The sequence below is a fragment of the Colletes latitarsis genome, chromosome 4, assembly GCF_051014445.1.
Source record: "Colletes latitarsis isolate SP2378_abdomen chromosome 4, iyColLati1, whole genome shotgun sequence".
NCBI lineage: Eukaryota > Metazoa > Arthropoda > Insecta > Hymenoptera > Colletidae > Colletes > Colletes latitarsis.
In genome coordinates, this window is record NC_135137.1 from 23,947,942 (window position 1) to 23,972,798 (window position 24,857).

Consider the following 24,857-nt stretch of genomic DNA (forward strand, 5'->3'; position numbering starts at 1 on the left):
TCGAACCTTAACCTTAACCTTGGCCTTTAAAAAAATTGCTGTTTCTAATATCCAGGAATAGAATTCTTATGGAAATTAACTGTGCGGTGTAAACTCTGTTGAAATTATTCATTTAAATTCATACATATTGTTGCGCTGGGGAGGGTAGTTTCTCACAGAACTCATTTTAACACGAACTAATCAACAGAGAACTTTATTGGAATAGGGTTTAATGAGACGTCTGTTCGCTACGAGGTCTCTCGTAATTCTGTTTTTCAAATCGTTGCCGATTCCTCTAGCAACCGGAAGGCACGGGTCTTCGCTTCTGCTCGTTCGAAGAGGCAGCATCACATCGTTGTGGAACAGCTTTCACGTTTCCGCAACGATACATCTTCAGACTGTCGTAACACTGGACATGGAAGAATCTGATGGAGACACTAGCCGTGCAGGGGGGGGGGGCGGGGACTTTGTTTTACTATTATAACGAATTCCTTTTCGCTATGATTTGTTTCTCCAGCTGATTAAACTTCCTGTACTCTGCTTCTGAGGCTATTCAGTAATGTGGATTGTCTCTGTTTATTCTTAATGTCTCGTATCGATATTCCTCGTATTCTGGGCACTCGTGCAACATATATTCTGCCGCTTCAATTTGATTGTTGCACACCGCAACTCTGTCAAACAGAGCCGTTGATAGGACCGTACCCCGTTATCAGGTACACGCACTCTCTGTCCGGGGAAAACCAGCGGTTTTGCCCTTTGAAAGAGACGTGTCCTGTATAAGAGAAAGTGGCCCTTTAATGAATCTTGTCCATCGGGCTTGACATTCTTCGTGTAGCTTTCCCTGAATTCTTCTGTTTCCTGCCCTGAGGTTTATATCATTTGGATTTTTAGTTGCGCGATAGAAATATTTTTTCCATTGAATGCTTTGGTTTCTTCGAACCAGCGCCGTAACTCCTGCCTTCACTTTTTTTTTTTTTTTTTGAAGATGGGAAATGCTTTTACGTACAACGGTCGGATGTTATGACCGGTAGTGTGGGATTCACACGATAAATGGAATCGTGCACACCCACTGAAACTCACCTTGTATTATGCCTGAGGATGTTGAGACAGGCAGCACCTTGTGTTCTTCGGCTTATACTACTCTCGTGCGTGGCACTCTGGTGTTAGGGTCAATCGCTGTTGTGCGGTTGAACCTCCAAAACGTGTTTGGCATTCCGATTATAGCTCGTGTGGATATAATCTTGAGTTCTGACTTTTTGAGTAGGGTATTAGATTTTAAATACTTGACTGATGCTATACTCCATACGCCGCGGTAGGGAAGAGTGACAGTTGTATAAGATACGTGTTGAACTTCGTATCTTTCCTTGATGGCATTTTCGAGTGGTTGGTATTTCTCGATTTTTGTTTTGTGGGCTGTATCCAGTTCGACATTCTTACTGACGACCTGCGCGTCAAAAACGAGTATCGTTGTTCCCTTTTTGGACACAAGATCGGGCTTTCTTAAGCCATTTTCGGTGTTAAAATGGGGTTCCACCTCAACCCTATCGCATTTTAGGCTTATATTAGGTCATCCCATAAGTAATGTCGTTTTTTGACGGTGACTTTCGGTGAAAAAAATTAATACTTACATTTATTTTCAATCATCGATATATTGACCATCAGTTTCGATGACCTTTTCCCATCTATCAGTCAACTTTCTTATTCCATTTTCGAAAAACTTATGGGACTTTGAATTAAAATACTCATTTAGTGCTGATTTTACATTCTCGCTATTGTTGAAATTTTTTCCACTTAAAAAATGTTGCATTGACCGGAATAGATGGTAATCGCTTGGGGCAAGATTCGGAGAGTATGGTGGGTGTGGCAAAAGTCCTCAATCGAAATTTTTAATTTTTTCTACTATTATCCTTGCTGTGTGTGGCTAGCGTTATCGTGGTGGAATAGAACACCTTTGCGATTCGCTAATGATGGTCGTTTTTCCACTAACGCTGCTTGAAGACGTTCAAGTTGTTGGCTGTAAAGCTCAGCTGTTACGGTCTTTTGCTTTAAAAGCTCAAAATGAATAATTCCTCTAATATCCCACCACACGCACAACAAAACTTTCCGGGGATGAAGCCCTGGTTTTGGGCACTGTAAAGATGATTGACCAGGTGATAGCCATTGACGTTTTCGTTTGGGATTGCAGTATAAGACCCATTTTTCGTCACCAGTAATAATCTGATCGAGAAATGAACGATTATTTTGTCGATCTCGCAGGGAAGCACAAATGTTCATGCGCTGGATACGGTTAGAAACCGTCAGTTCAGGTGGTACCCTTTTTCCCAGTTTCGATACTTCTCCCAATTGTATTAAATGTTTATGGACAGTACTGCTGCTACTGCCTAATCTCTCAGCGATTTCATCGGTAGTTAATTGTGGTTCTAACTCGATTAAAGCTTTCAATGCCTCAGGATTGAACGCTGTTGGTCGATCGGATCTCGGTTCGTCAGAAAGGTCAAAATCACCTTTTCGAAATTTGGAAAACCATCTTTGACACTTTCTCAAATTCAAAGCATGTTCACCATACACTTCACAAATGTTTTTAACCGTATCCGTAGTTGTACTACCTTTTTTAAATTCATATAGCATACAATGCCGCAAATGAAGTTCGCACACGCTCATTTTAAAATTTTTTTTCAAGTGAGAAATGTCGATCAAACTGCATCGAACGCAACCGATAGACTGTCGAGAGAGCACTCTTTAAGCTACATAGAAAGAAGTTTATTTAAAGTACGATAAGAGACGACATTACTTATGGGATGACCTAATAGTATGTTTCAAATACGATGGAATTGCATCGTATCTCGCAATGCGGGAAGTCTTTCCCGCTTAAAAAGCGGGTTCCTTCAATAACCCAACGATGCTGCTGGGGCACTTTCTTTGACTCTTTGAGCGCTTTTCCGTCATTTGACGAGTGGAGGGCGTTCACCCATCTGTGCTTAATTTTGTCCAGTGAGTTAATTTCCTGGCGGTTATCAATCAATTTCCTTGTGGCTCTTAGGACTTCTTGAGGGACAAACGGGTCGGTTTGTTGACCTTCCCGCGTGAACTGTCTCAGTTTCAGTTTCCTATAAAGTGGCATAAGCCACCCCATTGGTGGTATGGAGAGACCGCCATCCGCGACATTACTGTGGAAGTAAGCATTTATGGTATCATGTGGGAGGCAACACCATTTCCTCACAGGGGCACGCGATAGAGCATTAATTTTCTTGAGCGGACTTAGGTGGTATTCCCCAGGGTAAGCAGATGATATAACCCTGGTAAGACCATTACTCGCGAAGCAAACAGTCTTTGCTGAGATTTTAGCTGCGCTTTGCTCAATATGTCTATCGCCTCGGCTATATTGATTTCTGGCTGGGCCATAGTACGTCCCTCAGGTGTAAATGGGACGCCGAGATATTTGCAGCTCTTCTCTTTTCAGCGACGGTAATTGGAGTCTGAGGCAATTGAACCTTGTTCTGAAGTCTACCATCGATTTCTTCATGTGAGTGACATTCCTTACCGCTATAGTTGGTGATGTAGCGGCATTAATTCTCATGCCAAATTGGGCGAGAAATCCGGCAACAGTGTCGATCGTGAGTTGCAGGCCGTTTGCTGTTGTGACTTCATATGTTGGACGGATTTCGTCGGATTTCCAGCTGCTTCTTTTCAAAGAAAAGAAGCGTATCCGGGTGACGCTTATTTGACTACTTACGAAGGATCGTCGTAGGTATTTGGAAAGATATGCTGCAGGGTATAATAAAACTATTGAATTGTTATAAAAGTAATACGAAAATGGTTTTTTAAGAAAATTATTTAGAATGTAAAACTTGAAAGCATTTTATACAAAGCTGTGGCGGGTCAGGACAATTTGGACAATAAGTTGTTGTTTTTTTAAAACTTCTATTGACTATTTGATTCACTAAGAACTAAATTTTCCATTTTTCTTTTTGACATTGGAACGAATTAGACCAGAGATTTTAAGTTATACCGCTCGTTACTCGGCAAAGATTCAAACTGATCGTGTAAAGTGGCAAGGTGATAAGTGAAGACCTCAGGAATGCAATAATGGAAACAAATGGACTGGCATGATAACATGGAAACAAACGGAGCGGGAGATTATTCTTGCGACCAGGACCGATTCGCATTACTAAAGTATCAGTCGGAGTACCTAGCAGAGTACACTTGGTGCAGCGGCACTCGTGGCCTGAAGATTTCATTGGAAACACGCGCGGCAGTGAACATGTTGAAAAATGACTTTTTTCCGGTTTTTTTGGTGCAAATACCCCACTGTGCGCCACGAAACAGTAGCTTGAGATTCGGGGGCCGTTTGAAGAATTGCCATTCTCGCGGCCCGGGCGGTTAAGCCAAGACCCCCGTTTCCTAACCCAGACTAGAAAAGGAGTTGCGTATGGCTCGGGTTCGCTACCCGTACTATGGCATACTTAGCAGGCCGCGGCCTCTGAGGGTTCTGGCACTCCGACATTTGGATTTCGGCTCCGCTAAAAACTCGCCCGAATCGTGCTGAGCGGCGAACGTGTTAACCCTTTCGCTACGGGCGATTTCTCCGCCGCGGTACTCCCGCTGAACGAACCGGCGCACAGTGGTGCCATTGCACGCCAAACGCGGTAAAAAGTGGTTTTATACAAATATACCCACAATGAAATAATGATTCACTAATAGTTAATGGGACACATGAGCTATGATTTAGTGTGATTTTTTTTATCATTTGTCGATTTTTGATACGACTACATAATTTTCAAGGGACAAATAATACACGTTTTAATTAGAATTACGTATATATTTGGAAACGGAAGAAGTCATGAATCGATGAATGATTCTTCATCTGTTTCTTCATCCGTATTTTCTTCTTCCTCTTCTTCTTCAGTTTCCGAAATTGGGAGAAACGTTTCTGTAACCTCTTTGGTATAAGGTTCTGATTTTTTCTTAATTTTTTTTCGAAGGCTAGATAGTAAAGGATCCTACGTGACTAAAAATAGTTAAATAATATTCGATTTTTTGTTAATTATAACGTATTGCAGTAACTTACAGTCGATACTTAATCCTACCTCTTCAAAATATCCAGATTGCACCCTTCTCTACTAAATTTTCTTGCGTGATTTAAGCGATAATTCCGAACGTTCTTGTTTCGGGCTTCTATCGCTTCTTCGGACAATTATCCGATTGGCATCAATGCATCTTGTATTACTAATGGCCCATGAATAAGAACTTTATGTACTGGTGGCAGCATTGGATACCAGGAATACAACTGTATATACAATTTAGCTGTGTCCATGATATAAATTCCGAATACTTCCACATTGATTTGGTGCCCACTGGATATAACTTCCAAAATAACTTTGAATCTATTTTTATAACAAAACCAATCTTTTTTCAAAAATGCAAAAGCAAGATGAAGTCTTTTTAAGTTAAACTACTGTTGCAGGATTGAAAAAAAGACGGTTTTTAGTCTGTACCTTCTTATTAGACGCTGACTTCAAAGTTACAATTTTTGTTTTCAAAATTTTCTGTTCCCCTACAGAATAAGTATCCTGGCTCATCAAGGACGACTCTAAAAATTCTAGTTTTTTTTTCAAAATCATGATTTTGATGCTGTGTCATGATATTATACAACTGCATCATTGCAAACACACACGTACTCGTGATGAATCTTAGGATTTAAAAAAAAATATCGCCCTATTAAAATTAAACTTTTGCTACGAAAACTGTATTAACTATATAGAAGATGAAACTACATAGAAGATGAAGAAAAATGGCGAAATTCAAATATATATATGTGTAGGATTGGAACGGTAAAATCTATTCCCTTAATAGAAATGCGCGAACGAATAGAATAAACGTATAACTCTTAAAAATGGGAAAAAAACACACATAGTAACAAATAACTTTAGCAAACGTAACGTACAACACAACTTGTAATAACCGCAATCGTAACGTAACGTACAAAATATTCGTAATCGTATCGTATGATATCCGTAATCGTAATCGCAACGTTCCCCCGTAACGGAATGCCGTCAATAATCCTCTCGTCTTCCAGACGCGTGCTTTTATCCCTTTCCTCTCCAACACTTGCCGGTTTCACGTCCGGTAAACCTTCAAGAACGGTCTCGTCGTTTCGCATCGATGTTCCTTAACCACAGTTCACGCACTCATACAATCGATCATTTATTCAATCAAAGTCGACACATTTATGTAATTCAATCATTCCAGAACGTTCTTGACGTTTTGCATTTAAACCTTGCCAGTTCCTCATCTGGTATTACTTCCCGAATGTTCCTAACGTTTATAAACATCATTTATAAACATTTATAAACATCACCCATTCAATCATTTAATCAGAGTCGACACATTCAGTCCGCTCAGCTGTTCACCGCGATCGATGCGATTCGACGAAGAACGCTCGTCTCCTACATACTACTGTGTCCAAAAAATAAGGTGACATTTGTTATAAAATGCAAAATCTTTATTTATTCTTACAAATCAATTTCATCCCCTTCAAAGTAATCCCTATTCGACATAGTGCACTTATGCCAACGTTTTTTCCATTCTTCGAAACAGCTGAAAAAGTCCTCTTCTGGAATGGTCTTTAAAGCGCGCAGCGATTCACGTTGAATCTCTTCAATAGTCTCAAACCGGTATCCCCAGAGTGGTCTTTTGAGTTTACTAAATAGCCAGAAGTCGCATGGTGCTAAATCAGGCGAATACGTTGCCTGTGGAACGATATGAGTTGAATTTTTGGCCAAATGATCACGAATAATCAACGCAGTATGAGACGGCGCGTTATTATGGCGTAAAAACCAACAGTTGCTTCGCCACAATTCCGGCTTCTTTTTGCGAATAGCTTCACGCAAACGACGCATAACACTTAAATAATATTCCTTATTAACAGTTTGACCCGGCGAGAGGAATTCATGGTGCACCACACCAGGATAATCGAAAAAAACTGTTAACATGACTTTGATTTTTGAACGACTTTGGCGCGATTTTTTCGGTCTTTCTGCACCTTTAGCACGATATTCGCTCGATTGGTCAGCTGTTTCCGGGTCGTAGGCATAGATTCAAGTCTCATCTCCCGTAATGATGCGTTTCATGACTGGTTCATAGTCGGAAATCATCTGTTTGCAGATGTTAATACGACGCTCTTTTTCGAACAAATTCAGTGCTTTCAGTACCAATCGAGACTTGACACGTTTCAAGCCCAAGACATCTTTCAAAATGGTATTGACTGACCCTTTTGAAATGCCAACAGTGTCTAAAAGGTCTCTTATTGTTAGTCGACGATTTTGTAGCACTAGTTTTTTGATTTCATCGACGTGGCTTTGATCAGTAGACGTTGATGGCCGTCCTTGGCGCTTTTTGTCTTCAACGCTTTCTCGGCCATCTTGGAACTCTTTGTACCACTTATAAACATTTTTTTTCGACATAGCCTGGTCTCCGAAGGCTTTTCGCAGCATTTCCGAAGTATCTGCGGCAGAATATTCATTCCGCAAACAAAATTTAATGCAAACTCTTTGCTCAACAAAAATATTCATTATGAAAATCGCCGAATGCACTTTTACTGTTATGGATAAACAAGCGTATCTCAAAAACAATTGAAGATAATGACGTGAAATTTGAAATAGATGACAGTAACAGAGCTACCAAGCTATAGAAAAAAAGTTTATCAGTTTGGATAAAGCCGCGAAGTTTAAATTGAAAAGTCACCTTACTTTTTGGACACAGTAGTATATACAGGGTGTTCGGCCACCCCTGGGAAAAATTTTAATAGGGGATTCTAGAGGCCAAAATAAGACGAAAATCAAGAATACCAATTTGTTGATGGAGGCTTCGTTAAAAAGTTATTAACAATTAAATTCAAAAATTTCAAATCGTTCTGGAAAAATTATTTTTAGCTAGGAGGGTCGATTACAATCATTTTTGGTCATTACACATACCCCCGAAATCCGACGCATCTTTGAGAAAAAAATTCCTCACCGAAAATCTAATTTCAGGCCAGAAATCGTTCCCCGAAATTTCATGCGAATCTTTAAGGCATCATAACTTCTGAACGGATTGGACGATTTTAATTTTCAAAAACGCAAATGACGCGTATTTAAATGAAGAATATGCAGAAATTGCAAAAATATTCGAAAAGTTGATCCTTGACACCGTAAATTGAGAGAAACCCATTAAAAATGATCCAATTTTCAAACAGCCATAACTCTTACAATAATGAATATATTTCAACGAAACTTTTTTCTGAAGTAGAGCTCATGAGTACCTACAAAAAAGTATTACACAACTTTTCTGTAGGGCGTTAAATAAAATTACTAAAAATAAAAAACGAATTTTTAAGAAAACTCCACAGGGGGTAGGTGCCTAAATTGTTCGACGAAAGCAAAAATTTCAAATCGTTCTAAAAAAAATATTTTTGTCTGTAGGGGTCAATTACAATTATTTTTGGTGAAGAGTCATATCCCCGAAATCCTACTCATTTCCTAGAGAAAAATTCGAGAAGGTGTGAAAATTTCGACAAAATTGAAAAATTTCAAATTATTGTGGAAAAATTATTTTCGGTTGCGGGGGTCAATTGCAATAATTTTTTATGAATATACCTACCCCCGACATCCTACCCACTTTCTAGAAAAAAATTTATTACGTGCGGAACTTTAAACGTTAATAACTTTTTAACGAAATCTCCATCAACAAATTAGTATTCTTGATTTTCATCTTATTTTGGCCTCTAGAATCTCCCATTAAAATTTTTCCCAGGGTTGGCCGAACACCCTGTATATGTAGGATGTGATTGGGAGGGTGCCGAATATACGGTTCGTACTATTGAAGAATATTTATTGAAAATAGAAGAATAGGTAATATGTCGGTTTGAGCTGTAAACTATGACGCGTGATATTTCTTTCATTCTTCTTTGACGACTGCTCCTGTGGACGATAGTACACATCAACAGCATACGCGTTCCCGTACGCATCTATGCGTAATATTCCCTCACTCGGCCTTTCCTGCATTATCTTCGGTCTCCGAAGACACGTCGCCAATTTCTCTGTTACAATTAAACGGTTTTATGTAATCTACGGCGGTACTAGTCATCATAGGTCCTTCACCATCATTCGATCGCGCTACCTCATATCGATCATTTCGCTTAATTTTCGTTACTTTCTTTTGATAAATACTAAATCGCCTTCGTATTGTTTTGCCGATTTTTATCATATTGTCGCCTATTTTCCTCCCGTTAACAAATTTTCTTTTGCCAAACCTCTTAAATCATCGCGGTTTTCATTGTACATTTGTATCGCTGCCTGCTCGATAACAGTGATAATTTCGTGATCTTTTCTGGGTTTTATTTTTCTTCTAAAAAGGACTTCGAACGGTGTCATGCCTATTGTTCGTTGGTATGTGCTATTTATACATTTTTGGACTCTAATTTTGCTAATACAGGTATTATTGTGCGAATAGTGTGCTCTGCTTGTCCGTTTCCGCGAGGGAGGAACTCCCATCGTAATTTCTATTTTTTTTATATCTTCTTCTTCACAATACATATTTCTGAAATTCTAGTGACGTAAATGCAGTTCCCTTGTCTGATATGATACGATCTGGATTGCCGAAAATTCTTTGCTGACTATCTAACTTACCAATTGTTTTCTTGCTGCTATTTTCATAGGATATAACCATGTAAATTTGGAAAAACCGTCTATTGTTATCAAAATGTATTTATATGCTTTACTTGTTGTCGCCATTAGGTCTATCCCCTTTTGGTATCAGAGTTAATTTACCTTCCTTTTTTTCTGAATTTTTTCTCAGATAATATACTCGGAATGCAACAACTGACAAATTTTTTCAATTTCTCTTCTAATGTAGGGATATAATATTCTGACTCAATAGCCTCTTTCATTTCTCTTATGTCAAAGTGGCTATTTTCCTGCGTTTCTCTTATTATTTCTGTTTGTAAACAAGAAGGCACCACAATTACATTTTTACCGTTCCTCCGCCTCATCAAAATATTGTTCTCTACTAAATAATCTTCGTATGTTTCTGTGGCGACCAGAAAAGGTGTTAGGAACGGCGGGGCCGTGTACAATCGATTATAGGGATCGGGTCGGGTGCAAAATCGATCGATGGCACGTGCCGATAACTGTTGCACCTGGCGCAGAGATGCCAGAAGTGCACCGAAGGTGCTCTCTCACACTATGCCAGATCACGCGTACGTGAGCTCGTAGAGTTTCGGAAAGTCGACAAAGGCAAACTGACGCATGCCCTCTTTCTCGATTCTCCGAAGCTGCCCGAAGTAATTTCGGACTGCCTCGTGGGAGTCGAGAGAGAAAGGCTCGAGAGATTCTCGACTGCCCAGGCATTTTTACTTTCCGACCTATGTAGGCGCACATAAGGAAAGTACCCATAATGAAAAAAAAATTTTGTAAAATTTATTTTACGGAAATACACGTTTTAAGACCCCCTGATCATATTTTAATTATTGAAAAAAAAGAAATTTTTTTTTATTATTCTTATGTGTGAGCGTACATATGTATATTATTAATACGATTTTTCAAAATCAAAATACTTTTAGATTGAAAATTAATAAATTAAAATGAGAGTTCACTCTTTGCCAGTATTGTGCAGACTGTAATATTTTTCAATAAGAAGAATTCTTATTTTTATAACAAACAAAATAGTAGAATTTATAGTTGCAGAAATTAATTAATAATGATTTTCCTCGATATGTTTTGAGATAACCGTATCAATTTGATATGACGAACTAAATATTATGTTTGATTGGGCTTAACTTTGTATAAAAAAATAATTGTATCGGTCCGTCAAAATTAATAACGTGCACCACCAAACCGTTTAGAAACAAAAGAAAAGTGTTCCTGTTTGACAGTTTAATACAAAGTATGGGTTGGATTTAAAATTTTAAAAGGACATAGTCAAATATTTTTAAAAGTACAAAACATAGCGTTTCATTTTAGAACAGTAACATGAATTAACAGGTAATGTCATAAAACTATTTTACCCATTTATATCTCTTTTTACCTAAAGTATAAGGTAAAAAGTATGAGGTACAAGGTACAACTATCCGAAAATCGTTCACATCTTATCAATGTAAATGAAGCGGCCTTTCCATCAGAGTTAAATACAAAATTTTGTAATTTCTGTAAAAACAGAACTTTCATCGGATGTACGTGGTGCTTGAAATTTGTATGTTTTGACTGTTTTTACGAAAAGTACCTTCCAGATTCATGTACTTCGTACATTGAAAATAACATATGTTAAATGTAATTGGTTAAATTTAACTTTAAAAAAAAAATATTCGAAGGTCATACAAAAATATAATGTCACATTTTGTGTACGATTAAAATATGATTGAAAAAATGAAAAAAAAATTTGTTCTGCCAGGGTTCGAACCTGCAGAGCAAAAGAAGCTCGAACTTGCAGGTAAACACCTCATCACTTACGCCACGCTGATTAGTTCTAAATATAGTTATATTTCTGAAGATAAGTACCTGTAATAACCTAACCCAAAACCGGGTACCATTCTAATTTTTCCTTGTTAGAATCGAGTTTTCAATTTGTCTTAGCGAAAATCGCAGCTGATTAAGCTGCTTACCTGTTTTCATTTACCAAATATTTATTTCTCAATTAACCCTTTACGAGTAAGACCATTTTGCACATTATTCTAAAACATTTGTGGTATTCGTTTTCAATGCGATTTAAGTAAGCGTATAATGTGTTAAAATAGGTGCGAGTCGGTCTTTGGGCGGTTTTCTCCCGTGACTCGATCTCTCACCCTTTAACGGGGAGTCCGAATTTCGAGGGATTGGAATTGTGTGGGAAAGTGAATTGTACATTTAAAAATTTCCTTCGCCTGGTCCATCGGACACAGGCCGTTTATTTAAACAAAAAATAAAATTTAAATTAAACAAAAATGAAGGAAATTTAAAAAATTGAAATTAAATTTATTTATTATTTAAAAAATTGCAGGAAAAAACCCCGAGCTTGATGGCTCGGGGAAAAAAACCTGTGCCGTCGTTGGCCCCTACGGCTCTCGTCTCGGTCTTCTGTAATCAAAAAGAAATACCGAAATCCGGCGGTTAATACCTGTCAACGCTCGGTGCGTTGTCTGACTCGCTCTAATCCGTACGCTCCTTCTTCCGTTTTCGGTAAACAGGAGCGGGATTCTTACACAGCGATACACAACTGTGTTAGTGGACTGTATTATTATTTCAACGTTTCAGATTTTGGAAACGTTGAATTGCAGATGGGGAAGACGAGATTCTAATCTCGATCTTCCCACTGCTGCAGGCTTGGTTTTTGCAGGAGAGGACAAGTGGAGGTTGTAAGGCTCCAAAGGTTGTCAACTCCGCGGTCCCTCGCCGTTCCCTGGTCCGTACGGGACCGGTGTGATGCAGAGCCTTAACTGCGCAGAAGCGACTGATTATTAAGGGTCTAACACCACGGTGCCCTTTGAACGTAGTTCTACGTCGAGTGTCCGTACCCACTGACGATCTGGAACCCACGCCCGAGCAGGTCGAAACCAGCCGAGATATTTACCCAGGGAATGCCAATAAGGCCCCTATCGGGTGTTATCCCAAACTTTTGTTTCGACCCTGGAAAACGACGAACCCAACCCAGGGAGTATGCAACAAAGTTGCCCTATAGATTGGGTTTTTGAACCGTGCAATAGCCAAGCAGAGAATCAAGAAATTCTCTCGGTTCTCGAACACGACCACTGATTACAGCAATCCGTGTTCTTCGTCGCAACGGTGGCGATAATCAAGCACTATTTAAGTGTAAATTTGATTATGCTCAGCCACCGATTGCGGGATAAATCTTTGGAAAGATAATCACGCTGATTTTATTCATTTCCACTTCTACACGACCACTGATTACAGCAATACGTGTTTATTCAGCACCGATGGCGGTAACCAATCACTATAAAGTGTAAATTTGGTACTTTTCAGCCATCGGTTGCTTTTTGAGCGAAGTGGAAAGAAAATCAGTTGGATTTTGTTTCTTTCCAAAATGGTTCGTTTGTCGCGGTGACCGATTTCTGCATGTGAACGTATGGCCGGAATATTTCGACTCAAGGGCAGGATTGTTTAAATCCGCTGCAGTCTCAATTCCGAGCAACTTTGTTCACATGATTCTACGACAAGTTAGACAAAACTAACTTGTCGAGAATCGGTCTCCGACTTCAGACGAGGTCGACGATGAGGTCCGCTCTCGTCGAGAACCAAATAGCGAGTCTACCTGAGACATACCTGCTTAACCGTGGCCACGAGTGAGGGGAAATTTTCATCTCGTGGCGCTGTCTGGTCTAAGCGGTCTGTCTCTTATTAATTTTGAATCCTCTCTTCGTTTCGGCGTAGTAAAACCTGTTCTCTTGGAACCGTTACTGGGCCGATCGCGGAACTGTTATCGAATGTAAATACGGAGTTTTTCTATGCGGTATTGTTTCCGTAACGTATTACGCCTCAGAGAAGACTCTGGAATGTCGCGTAAACTAGGAACAACACCGTACAAGAAATGGCCCGTTTTTTTATCGATCACGCGATGATTTAACCGACGTTTTTCGATTGTCGAATTAACGTGATATTTAAACATAATGTATAAGATTTCATTTAAGTTTTTCTTTTCTAGAGAAGATAGAGAAAAAGTTTATTTAATTTTTTTTTACATAAAATTGAATTCTTCCCAAGATTTATATGAAACATTTAAAAGATCTTTTGTAAGTTACGCCTATGTATCGGGGCAACTATAAAACAAGAGGTATATTCATTATTATCCATGGTCTGATTATAGTCAAAGTCTAACCGGACTTTGAAATGAGAACATAAAACTTAAATGTAAAGTTCCATTTAAATTCATTCAGCCATTTATACTCAAACGTATTAATAATATACATATGTACGCTCATACATAGGAATAATAAAAAAAAATTTCTTTTTTTTCAATAATTAAAATGTGATCAGAGGGTCTTAAAACGTGTATTTCCGTAATATAAATTTGACAAAATTATACATAGGTATACACAGGTCGGAAAGTAAAAATGCCTGGGCAGTCGAGAATCACGGCTCGAGATTCCAAATCGTATGCCGTAGACGGGAGGTTGGATTTCAGTTGTTAAGAGCGAGAAGGCAAATATGAGCCTTTTTCTCTCGACTCCCACGAGGCGGTCCGAAATTACTTCGGAATAATCGAGAAAGAGGGCATGCGTCAGTTTGCCTTTGTCGACTTTCCGAAACTCTACGAGCTCACGTACGCGTGATCTGGTATGTGCGAGTAGGGCACCGGGTGCTGAATTGGCATCTCTGACCCGGCGCGAAGGAAACCAAAGGACGATCGGGAAGCGTGGTATACTATAAGCCAAGGCCCCGATTGCCGAAGTCAGTCAGAATAACAGAAATTATTGTAACGCGTCTTTAAATACATCCAGCATTCTACACTACATTTCGCTTTCTAAAATACGCCTAATTATCCTGTAGTCTTTCTTCTTCGGTTTGTTTCTTTTTTATCATCGTGAGCAATTTATTTTCTATCACTAACAACGGAAATCTACTGAGCGCATCTACGTGCTTAAGTCGTATTCCTTTTCGATGTTCTATTCTATACTCAAATTCTTCAAGGGCCAATGCCCAACGCGCAATTTTAGGTGATAAATCTCTTTTTGACAGTGTTTTTGCTTCGCAATCGGTGACTAACTTAAACGGCACTCCCAAGACATATATGCGAAGTTTTCGAACTGCGTTTATTGCCGCTAACACTTCCGATTTCTAAGAATGACATTTTCGTTCTACTTCGGAAGTTTTCTTGCTGTAATAATACACAGGATGAAATGCGTTTCCGTTTCTTACTTTCTGTAGTAAAACTGCGACGAACCCTTCTTGGCTGGCGTCAGTACTGACCTCTGTTTCTGCGTTTTGATCATAAATTCGAAGTACTGGCTTTGTAGCTAATATAGATTTTAACGCTAAAAATGCTTGCTCATATTATTTCTTCCATATAAATTGTATATCTTGTTTAATTAAATCGGACAGTAGCTTTGTGATTTTGGCATAATTTTTAACAAATTTTCAAAAATATCCCGTTAATCCTAAGAAACTTTGCATATGTTTTTTATTCTTTGGTTTTGGAAATTTTTCGACTGGTCGAATTTTATTGCTACTTGGATATATGTTTCCATTTTCGATCTTCGTGTCCTAAATATTCTATCCTAAACTGTAAAAATTGACATTTGTCCCAGTTAATCGTTGGCCCAATTCTGGCTGCTACTTTTAACCCTTTCGCTACGGGCGGGTTCTTTGCCACAATACGCCCGCTGAACGAACCGCAACAAAACTGCTGCACGCTCCGCCTGACTGACCGTCAGCGGCCGCGCTCACGTCTCACACACCCTGGCTGCGGTGACAGTGTTTTCAAAGGAAAAAACTTTTCAATACAGTGTATTTATAACGTCTTAACATGCACACTTTTAATTAAAATTTGAGAACAAATAACATTACAAAAAATAATTATAATAACAATTATAATGGCCTTTAGTAATGGAGTTGCGTATGATATTTTTCAAAGCAGGGTGTTATACATAGGCCAACATCGCAAATCTTGGCACTGGTATCGCGATTCGCTCCTCTTGTCATTTTTGGAACATACTACGCACTTACGCAACGAGTTCTTTCGTTTTATCATCTGTATATAGTGAGGGGAAATGTCTTCCAGTAAGGCGAAGTGGATTCGTTTGTTCTGATTTATTTCCAATGTTACTCTTATAGTTTGATTGATAATGATTTAAAAGTTGACGAATTAACTCTAGGTGAAACTTTGCCATTGAAATTTGTTTGCCACTTTTTAACTTATATAAGCAATACGCGTTCCCAATGCACATGTCGATTAAATGAAAAAAATATTTTCTATACCACTTCAAAGCTTTGCGTTTGAATGAATGGTATTGATAACCATGTCTGTTTTATCCACAGTTTCCATCAATTTATTGTAATCAACAACGCACTTTGGTTTTTGAATCATTTCGCGGGTCCCGCAATGACGTTTCGTGTTAAGAAATCGTGTTCATTATGGAAAAAGGATAGCATGTACACTTCCCTCTTGTCACTCCATTTCATTGCTAATAAATGCCTCGAGGATCGAAAACTTGCTTCACCAGTTTTTAATTTGTTTTGAATAATTGGCATGCCCTTTTGTCGTTTCTGTACCGTTCCACAAGCGTTAGTTACATTTTTATGTAAAAGGATAAAAAGTGCGGGGCTTGTATACCAAATTGTCTACGTATTATACAATGTATGGCCTTTGTCTAAATAAGGTTTCAATAGTTCTATGACTATATTTCCTGATTTTCCAATAAATTCATGTTCGCAGCATGCCGTAATCAATGATCCATTATAAATAATGAAATCCTGCATAAACCCAGATTGAGTATCACACAAAATAAACGATTTGATCCCAAATCTGTTTATTTTGGATGGAATGTATTGTTTGAACGATAATCTTCCTTTATAAAGGAGTAAGCTTTCATCAATACATAGATTTTGTACGCATATCGCTCTTAAAGAAACGCTATCGAGGAACACTCCTCATACTGCTAAAAATTTACTGCATTAAATTGTAGGGAACAAAGTCTAAAATAACTTAAAATGTTAAGAAACCTAGGGAGAGACATGGAAAAAGACTGGTGAGAGACTTGCGAGAGACTGTCGGGGCTTGCCTATCTGCCCTCGGCTCGCGCGCCTAAAAAGTTGAGTAACGCGATGCCTTTTAGCGTGCCAAGACCTTGGCGCGGACTCACGCTACGCTCGTCAACTATCCCGGATCTTCTCGATCCGGGCCGAAGGCAAATTTAATACCGTAACCTACGATTTAATTTCAAATAATTTTTTAAACGTGTATTATTTAATTTTGTTTAAATTTGTTCGTACAAGAAATGATCACGAGAAAGAATAGATTCGTTTCACGAATACCTCGTGAATGTAAAAATACCTTGACTTTAATAGATAAGTAGCTCATGATTGTGAAACATGTTATCAAGAACTTGTAACGAGTCAGACTCGTCATTGTATGGCAAGGGGTTAAAAACCGTGTAAAAGTGAAATCGTGCAAATAAAGTACCGTGTAAATTGGGGGATAGGTGTATAAGCGTGGACTTGTATACCAATTATCTGTGATTAATGTATGGCCCCTTCCCTAGATGTGGTTGAAAAAGCGTCATTACAACACTTCCAGAAATCCCAATAGCTATGTTATTTTGATCAATACCTGTTTTTTCCCGATATAAATTATGGAGCCCAATATGTAATTGGTTTTACAGTCACATAGGAGAAATATTTTAGTGCCGAATCTACTTCTCTTGGAAGGTATAAATTGTTTAAAATAACATCTCCCTTTATATAGTAAAAGACTTTCGTCAATGCATAGATTTTCGTATGAAGAAAATGATTGTGAAAACGATCTCCTCAGCTTGTCTACTGCTAATCGTATTTTTGACAGTGGGTCGTCGCTTGCTGTATTATTGTCACTGAAGTATAACATTTGTAATAATAGTGTGGGATTATCAGGGACCGTGGTTGTTCGTAAAACACAGCAAGTAACTTTATAAATGCTTTATTCGTACTCATACTAAAGTATTTCTCGCTAATAAAATCACTCCGCTAATACTCGACAATGTCTATCGCAATTCTCCGCGGCTCGTATTTATTTTGTTCAACACATTCACACCTACGATCGGCGATTGCCGAACTTTTCAATCTTTCTCTCTTCCGTCTTTTCTCACTTTCTGGGTTATTCACCCATCAGCTGTTCGGCCGTGCGCTCGCCGCGTGTTGACGGTTTTTTCGACGGTAACCGTCTTCGCTCGTGCCGGACAGTGAACGCTTCGTTGTTCGGCCAAAATTCGTGCGCGATTTAATAATTTTTAACTGCACGGTTCCCTACAATAGTGTGTACTGATCTCGTGTCATTATTTTGCGGAAAATATTGGTTTTCAGCATTTCATCTCTGATGAACTTCTTCATGTGCGCTATCGCTATGGTTGTTGATTTAGCGGCGTTGACTTTCATGCCACATTGGACAAGGAATCCGGCAACAGTGTCGATCATGAGCTGTAGGCCATTCATTGTTATGACCATAAAAATCATGTCATCGACAAATGCCAATGCATTAAGAAAGTTGTTTTCAACTTTGACTCTGATCTCTGGTGGTAATCTTCTGAGGAGTCTATCAATTACCATATTAAATATTATGAGAGACAAGCAAGGGATGTCCTTGTTTGACTCCGCATGTTGGACGGATTTCGTCAGATCCCCAGTCGTCACACGTTAGGGTGTCGTGCATCGCTCATATGTGTCTATAATATATCTGATTATAGGGTTGGGCAGTCCCATGATATACAATGTATCTTTAATTGTTTTCTGCGAGACGGAATCAAACGCTTTCGCAATATACAGGGTGCGGCCGAATAACACGTACTAGCGGACACGAGGTAGTTCCTTATGGAAAAATAAGAACAAAATATGGAATAAAATTTTTTCATTTAAAGCGTAGTTTTCGAGAAAATCGAGTTTGAAAATTCTATTCGTACCTATGCTGTTACGGCTAAGTTACGGTTCGTCGAGCATCGTATAACGCGTATCGTGTTTATAAACAATGATCTAAGACTTGTTCTAATAGTTATTTGCCTAAGCAGTCAGTTTTCGTTGATCTATCTAACGATGACGTACACGATACGCGTTATACGACGCTCGACGAATCGTAACTTAGCCGTATCAGCATATGTGCGAATAGGATTTTCAAACTCGATTTTCTCGAAAACTAAGCTTTAAATGAAAAAATTTTATTCCATATTTTGTTCTTATTTTTTCATAACGAACTACCTCGTGCCCGCTAGTACATGTTATTCGGCCGCACCTTTGTGTATGGACACTAGGCACAGCGGCTTAAAATTCTGTCTGTGGTATCTTAACATCATATCCAGGCTGAAGATATTTTCAGCACATCCGTCTTTGGGTAGAAACGCCTTTTGTCGAGATTCTAGAGCAATCGCCGTTGTGAAACGACTTGCCATAATCTTATGGAAGATTCTAGTTACCACAGACTGGATCGTTATGGGCTGTTATTGCCGAAGTTTTTCGCTTTAGTATGACTCTGAGGCAGCGGCATGGGTTTCGCTTCCATGCTCCTTGCATTTTGGCGTAGTCTATGCACCGAGCTAGCCTACGTAATAGAATGCGTTCTCGATTGTCATTGGCACTACGCCTCTTTTTCCTCCTGGGTGGAGATGGGAACGTCTCGTGGAGGCAGATCTCGAATTCTGTGTGTATCGTGCTCATTGGCCATGCCAATATGTTGTTGCAAATACGGCGCAGGTGGTCTGCCCGAAATTCGATGCCTGTTATCGGATTGAGATTCGAAAAAATTTCAGTAATCAAAGACCACAAAGAGATTTGTGGGGTAGATGGTATGCCCCATTTTACGCGAGCTGTTCGCGGTTTTGGTTCCCTTCTTTTTCCTCCATCTCTTGAAGGATTTGGAGAACCTTGTCCTTGTGCCTTTGATACCTTCGTTGCCCTTTAATGGCTTCAAGAGTTCTGTGCGGAAACAGTGGAACTAACGCTTGGTTTATGAACCTTGTGCCGTCAAGGATGAGTCTCGCTTCCTGCTGTGCAAGCAGGGTTGGCTCTTCGGCACTCCACGGTGCTTTCTTTTGGTCGATATTATCGACTTGCCGAGCATCATACCAATTTCTGTTAGCCGAGGTGCGCACGTTGGTAATGCACACCTCGGCCTCTTACTGTTTGGAAGCTTCGGCCGCAGTCCGGATTTCTACACACGAAGGATTTGGCAGCAACCGAACTGGCTTAGTCGGTCGTAAATATCGGGCCGGTGGAGCCTGAGCCCCCCCGGGCCAAAGAATTTTGTTCACCCGAGGCTTGGTTTCTGTTGACTGGGCCGATATGATACGATCGAGCGGACTGGCAACCCAACAAGATCGGTGTTCGCACAGGCAGCTCTTAGCCTCCCCCCCCGGGGTACTTGCAGCGGGAACCAACTAGGAGGTGGCATGCTTGCTAACTATGGCCATCTTAGGGACTGGTCCCGAATACTAGATCCACGTGACCCGACATCTCAAACGACCGCACACTAAGAGAGTCATAGTTACTCCCGCCCAGTAACTGTATTGCTGAACACGTCTAGTCTTCGCCCAAGTTTTTTCATCGCAGATTCTATGGCAGGATTAGAGTGTGATCAAGGGTTTCTTTAGTATCCCAGTAAGAAGGGGTATCTTCGGTTTTCATCATGGTGTTGAGCGTAGAATATGGCTGCGGCTGCTAAGTTAGGAAAACTCATTAGGTTGATAGTGCCGTCGGTAGGATTGATAAATCGATAATAGGACCACATATTCTTCGCTGACTTTTCTTTTGATTCGATTATTCGATAAAACTCATAGATCTCCTTTAATATAGCGGCATTCCTATATGTCAGTGTCTTTGGAGTAGCCATGATAAATGATACGATTTCTTTGATGGTCGTCATCGAACTGTACTGTATAAGGGAAACTGTAATTTCGAATTCTGTCCTTCTATTACGGTTGTAATAGAGGAATAAAAACATTTGCCTCTTTAGTCGTGGCATTAAACCGAAAACCAAGTGAACTTATTTCAGAGAGGTCTGATGATACAGGTCAGATTTATCGATGGATATGTTTGCGTCGATAGCCTTTTTCCTACGGTCAATAAATGAGGTTAACTGGTTGCCAATGTCCACATTCTTCTGCATACATAGCACAATAAGATGAATGCTGACAATAACATTCGTTCGGGCAAAGGTTTTGGAGGCGGCAGGTAACGGGTGGTCTTTATCAACATTAACAGCAAATTCGTGATTTTCGGTTGGCATTCTCACATATCCATCCGGTTCAAGGAGGTATTTCTGGTAGTAGATTTCGAACTCCGCGTATATCGAAAACATGACAAGCCAACTAAGGACGTCGAAGGTGTCTATATTGATCCTGTCTCGGGGATGTATCTCGGGTTTAGAATTGAAAAGTCATACTAATCCTTCAAATTTTACGGACAAAACAACTGTGGCGAATTTTGGCTCCGCTAAACCTGTCACAGGGATGGTGTCTAATGGTGCCAACAGGCCTATTTTCCTTGTATACCGGGCTATTGTAGCATTTCTAGCCGTGATGATTTGTGAATTATAGGATAGCTCAATGCTCGGCGGAGCTACAGTGTGTTAGGAAATGATAGGTTCACTCACATTTATTATCGTAACTTATAGAGAAATGTATCAATTGCTCTCAAACTTTCAAGATATAATGTCCTTGTATTAACAAATCTGATTGCTAAATTTCGTTTTGGAGTAATATTTCAAAATGATGTAACATAAGAATATCATAATTTTAACATATTTCAACCGTTAATAAATGATAGGTTCACTTTAAAAAACATATTTATACATAGTCATTAAATAATTCTTAACAAAGTAAAAATTAAAATCAATATTTAATAGGTTTTCCACCACTTTTAATTAATAAATTGATTCGCTTCGGCATAGATTCGACAAGATTTGTGAGTTGCCGAGTAGTAATGCGATCCCAAGCGTTCGTAATTGCCGTTTTGAGCTCTTTGACACTATTTAATTGGCGACAATCATCGTAAACATCGCGTACTAGTTGTCTCCATAAATTCTCAATCGGGTTAAGATCAGGAGACCTTGATGGCCATATTAATGTATCTATATTTTTAGTTTTTAACCATTGTTTAGTGCTTGATGAAGCGTGGACTGTTGCGTTATCATGCATGAATGTTAATTTTACAGACGAAAAACGGCGAATATAGAGCAAAAGGTGTTCTTCTAAAACAGCTTGATATTTTTTTGAATCGAGTCGTGTATCAAGGAAGGCTAATGTCGTCTTGCCAAATCCAGAGAACGCCGCCCAAATCATCACAGAACCTCCACCAAAGTTACGCTTTGAAAAATAACGCGGTTCTGTACATAGATTGTGCCAATAGTTCGCCAATCCATCTGGTCCATCTAAGTTGAATTTCTTTTCATCAGACCAAATAATCTAAAAATTTAAAAATATGTAAATTGCAACGTCCTCGCTAAAAAATGTGCACATACCGAATGCCACTGATGGGTCCACGTTTGATGCAAATCTGCAAATGTTACACGTGTTTTACAATGCTCCGTTTTAAGCGTTGGGGCAGATTACATTTTCTTGTATACAAGAGTAGAAGATTCTTTTAAAACATTCCATACTGTCACATGTGAAACATTTGGCGCGAATTCGTTGCGTAATCGTCGACTTCCTATTGTTGAATTTGATGCACTCGCGACCATTGCTCTTTTATTGCGTGGTGTCAATTTTGTTGGTCTTCCAGGTGATTTTTTCACACCATATTCATCCCCATTTTTTATAAACTGATTCACTACATTGCAAAATCTGCCTACGCGACGACCAATTTCTCGATGAGACATTCCAGAGTCTTTATACGCCAATATCTGTCCTTTCTCTTTTTCACTCAAAACTTTCCCCTGCCCATTTTTAAAAAAATGCTTTAACACCTTAATAACTCGATACTTCGATACTTTAATACATATCTTTTACACTGTAAATGCATGGGAAGATTCATGAGAAATTGTTTACTGTTTGTTTCCTTTGTAACCAGGATACGTAACAAACGACACGCAAACAAAATGACGGTGTCAAACAGCCAAATTCACAATGAATGCATTATAACGAAAGAATATTGTGATGTATTAAATTTTGGTACATTAACAAATCGTTTAATCGTCATTTTAGCAAGTGAACCTATCATTTATTAACGGTTAAAAGCTGGTTACATTCAGTAAAAAATTTCTAGTTTCTTTTTGAACCGTTATTTCCATATAATGTTTAGCAGAACAGTTTGTTAATATAAAAGCTAAAAATTCTGAAAATTTGAAACTGATTTATACACTTCTTTCTAAATTATTATCATAAGTATGACAACCTATCATTTACTAACACACTGTAGTTCGCGGAATTCAGAGTCTTTCACAATTTTAAATAATTTGATCTGATTTTTAGTTACTATTTTCTTTCCATTCTCCTGGAAAACCGGGGATTGCTCTATTGCTCTTGTCAATTCATCCTCTTGCGCTTGTCCTACGTTCATGTTGACAGATATAAAAGAAACTTTAAACTTCTTTTGTTCAATTAGAACCAAGAGTGGGCGGAATTATAGAAACTCTGATTGCGTATACGTAGACAATATTCACTCTTTATTGCGGATATACATAAAAGGACGTATCGTTGCCGAATGTTACCAACGACTAACTACACACTTCGACGCCTCGACTGCACACACGAACAGCCGCACACACCCACACAGACACACACCAGGCATTCGTTTCCTCTCGGCCGCGTAAACAACTGCGTCCTCTCATACGCTCACCTGTCGCTGTCCGTAGTCCTTAGTCTATTTACCTACAGTGTTCAAAATCGGAGAAGACGCACAATTGAACATCTTTATTTGACTATTCTTATTAAGAGAGTTATAATAATGAAAAATTTTTTCCGTGATTTTTTTAGGAACAACCCCAAGAATTGTAAAAATGTTTTATTTTTGTAATCCGTTTTTCTCCATTAAAGTGTATCGCTGTCATACATTTGAATACCTCTTTGAATTCGTCTTTTTACACTTTTATAAAGATATAATAACAAAATTTAGAATTTTTTGTTTTTTATAAATTGTGATTCTAAAATTTCAAAAATTTATTGCGAGAAAAAAATATACTTTTTCACATTATATTTACTTCGTTAAATAGTACAAATTTTACCGAAACATTTTTTTATATGTTTATAAATAACGAAGATATTTGGATGTTTCTATTTCAATCATTATAAGATATGGAATCAATGCAAGTGAATATACCGTATAAAATGAATAGCCTTGAAACTAAGAAAGGAATATGCAGTGAAATAAAAAATGAAAATTCACATACACCATTAATTCGTCGCTGTCGATCTGAACTTTGTACAAACTTTGCGCCGATATTGTGTTTAACATTTAATGACTACGAGTTTGATGCGATTACGGTACATTGGGACGGAAAACTTTTATCATCCAAACTTTCACCATGGGTCAGGAAAAGTCAAGAGATTACCAGTAATTATCACTTCTAGAGATGTCGAACGATAACTGTGGATTCCCATCATTCCACCTAACAGTGGGAATGATCAAGCCTCTGCGGTATATGATTTATTAGAAGAATGATGCAACAAAGTGCAAGCACTTTGCTGTGACACTACTTACTTCAATAAAAATTGGACGTTTCCAAGGAGCTTGCGTTCTACTTGAACAAAAAATAAACAGGAATATCTGGTATTTACCCTGTAGGCATCGTATATATGAGATTATTCTACAGAATGTATTTAACGAAAAACTATCAAAATCTTTGGCTCCTAATGCTCCGCTATATAATAAGTTTAAAAAAACATAACCAAAAATTGATAAATTGGGATTTGTAAATAAATATGTGCACCAAACAATTCAGACTGCAATAGTTCAAGAAATAATCCAATTTTGAACAAACATCCTAGAAAATGAGCAACAGCCACGAGAGGATTATAAAGAATTTCTTGAACTTGGTATTATTTTCATAGATGGGACTTCATCAAAAAATATAAGTTTTCGAGCTTCAGGAGCTTTTCATCACGCTCGATGAATGGCGAAAGCTTTGTATTGCTTGAAAATACATTCATTCAAGGAACAATTTAATTTAAGTGATAAAGAAGAAAGTGGGATTAAAGATATTTGTATCTTTCTTGCCAAAGTGTATTCAAAAACATGGAT